This window comes from Adiantum capillus-veneris, chromosome 7, assembly GCF_014529385.1.
Source record: "Adiantum capillus-veneris isolate H3 chromosome 7, ASM1452938v2, whole genome shotgun sequence".
In the NCBI taxonomy this organism is placed as follows: domain Eukaryota; kingdom Viridiplantae; phylum Streptophyta; class Polypodiopsida; order Polypodiales; family Pteridaceae; genus Adiantum; species Adiantum capillus-veneris.
The window spans coordinates 100,803,053-100,806,173 of record NC_140937.1 but is presented as its reverse complement, the minus strand read 5'-3'; positions in this window follow the sequence as shown (position 1 = coordinate 100,806,173).

Below are 3,121 nucleotides of genomic sequence, written 5' to 3'. Positions count from 1 at the left end.
AATCGGAAGAGTTGGAACTTGGAAAGCCTCGTTGAAGAACTACGCAAACATATGCTGCCTGCAGTTCCGCATGAAGACAAAATTGATCGTGAGTGGCTGGGTGGTGAGAGATACAGGACGCCACGTTTTTCACTAAACCTTAACAAGTTCACTACGAGTAGGGAGTACCAGCGGGAAAAAAATAAAAAAATAAGCCATTAGTGAAAGGAGGGAAAAAGGGCAGGGTGATTAGGAAGTGGATTTTCGAAGGGAAAAAGGGAAGGGTGAGTGCCCACATACGTGTGGCGCTCTCTCTCTCTCTCTCTCTCTCTCTCTTTCTCTTCTCACACACACTTTCCTCTTCTGGATGGTGCAGTGCGAGGCTTGAGGCTCTCTCTCGCTCTCTCTCTCTCTCTCTCTCTCTCTCTCGTCGCACAAAGAGCCACCTCCCTCTCTTGCTCTTCCTTGCAGGTGTGCTCGCTTTGCATCTCCTATACATGCATGCTGCTTGCGGGAGTGAACTCCCAAGGCTCTCTCTCTCTCTCTCTCTCTCTCTCTCTCTCGTGCAAGCTTCTTGCGAGAGTGGATGCCCAGGCTGCTTGCCAGAGTAGACGCTCTCTGTCTCTCTCTCTTGTCACACGACAGGCTTGCCTGCGTTCATGGCATTCAGCTCGTCCCCGCCTCATCCTTTCACAGTTCTTCGCGAGAGATTCGAAGGATCTTGGAACTAATGGATTTTATTTTAAGTATCAACTACTCAATTCATAAGGAGCTAGGTATACTTATCAATTCCTTTTTCTCATGACTATGCTTTAGTCTTTGTCACGCAAGGAAAACCTTTAAGCATAGTAGAACCATGCATGGGTTTTCCAACCATGCGGAAATTGGCATAGTTGCACAAGTTAGTGAGCACATGCATCAAATGCTTTGGAGCATGTGCAACTTCTATACTCTTTATAATGGAGCTTAAAATTTTTGAGCAAGGAGAAGGTATCCATGTGTCACACTCCATTGCATTTGAAAGGAAACCTTAAGAAGGTATCCACGTGTCACACTCCGCTGCATTTGAAAGAAAACCTTAAGAAATGTAAAAATGAAAGGTAGAAAATGAGAAGACTTCTAAGTCCTAGAAATGTAAAGTACAAAACTTACTACTTTGTCTATATTTATAATAGTTTTAGTTCTTGAGAAGGCCATGGAATTTCACTTTAGGCACTGACTACTTTTTCTTTTTAAAGCCTATTGGAAGGGTGGGTTTACTTTGCATTTTTGAAAGGAACTTCCCTCCATGTGTCATCTAAAGCTATGGTCATGCGAAGCGTAGTGGTTCGTTACATCAATCGGAAATTTTTGTTAGCATGTAGATTTTCATCGGCTTATTATGCATAAAAGAGTATAATTTTCAAACTATGTCGGTTTCTTATCGATCAGTCCTCTTTCTCTCTCTCTCTATTGTTTGCGTCTCACTCTCCTTCACTACTTGCTGCTACCTGTGACGTTTTAGATTATTGAACCTGCCTTAGTTAAAATTGTTGAGGTATATAGACAACTAAGCTTTGTGTGGCCAGGTCCTAATGAACCTCCCTTTGTAGGATTGCACAAACGTTTCATGTCATAAATGATCTCTCTCTAACCTTACTGCTCAAAGCTTAATAGTTGCATGCATGTATCCGTGTTTTGTCTATGTGTGTGTGTGTGTGTGTAAGAGAGAGAGAAAGAGAGAGAGAGAGAGAGAGAGAGAGACCCGTTGCCTTTGTGTGTGTGTGTGTGTGTGTGAGAGAGAGACAGAGTTGATGTGCCATTCATTGAGGTGTTGGAGCATTGCAAGAAGGCCTTCCACATTTGCATTGCAATACTGAATTGCAGCATGCTTAATGATTCAACAATAGGAGTCCAATGATTTTTTGTGGATGTCTTGCACGCATTGTGTGTGCGTGTGTATATGAGAGAGAGAGAGAGAGAGAATGCGACGTATTGATTGCAAGATTTTTGTGTGTGCTAAGAAATAGAGAAAGGTCCATGTGATTCATCATGTATGTGTGTGTGTGTGTGTGTGTGTGTGTGTGTAAGAGAGAGAGAGAGAGAGGGCTATCACACCAACATGAGAGAGAGGGCGGAGGGAGAATAAGCATAATCAGCAATCAAGAAAGCGACGATCAACAGAATCCACAATTAAGAATCATGAATCAACATTGACATCTACAAAATCGAGAATTAACGTAACTGGAAAATTTTGATCGGACAAATCGAAGGTAGAAGGCGTGTAAGCCCAAGGTAAGAGCGGACCTCAACAGATAGCAAAGGCGGACGACAAGAGACAACTCTGGAAAATCTTGGCTATTTTTGAGGTCTTTATCTTGCTCTTGCCTTGGATTGACTGAGAATTCAAAGATGAATCTCAAAAGTCATGGGTGGCATTGCACTAAGCTCAAGTTTTTGCAAGCGCTTAAAGACAAATTAGATTTTTTGAGATAAATCTCAAAAATTTATAAAGAGGGTTGCACTAAATCAAGGTGAGGCACAATACTTTATTATATTTGGAAGCTATTACACTCAATTTCTTTACTATGTAGGTTTTCTCACCTTCAAATCTAAAATTTAGAGATAAATTTCAAAATATGGAGGTGGGATTAGACTAAAGCTAGGACTTTTCAATCATTCAGCTATACTATGTTTTTTCCAAAAACTAAACAAGAAAATTTACTATATTTTAAGGCTATTGCACTAAGCTTCTCTTAACTTTAATTTAGGTTCTATGAACTTTGGAGATATTCTCACCTTGAGTTTAAAATTTAAAGTTGTGATGTTAAGTTATTAGCCTTTTTGCATCCATGGAACTTTGGAGATATTCTGACCTTGAGTTTAAAATTTAAAGTTGTGATGTTAAGTTATTAGCCTTTTTGCATCCATGGATTTTTTGGAGCATGGGCATGTTGTACATTTTATGTTTCTAATTCATTACAACTTACTCTCACAATAGATAAGTGAACGCTGGTAAAAAAAAGTTATTTAAAAAATTAGAGGTAAATCTCAAAATTTGTAGGTGGGATTATACTAAACCTAGGTTTTTTTTTCCAATTGTTGTGGGTGTCTTAACCTTCAAATTATATCTTACGAGTGTGTAGCCCATCCTATGCATGGA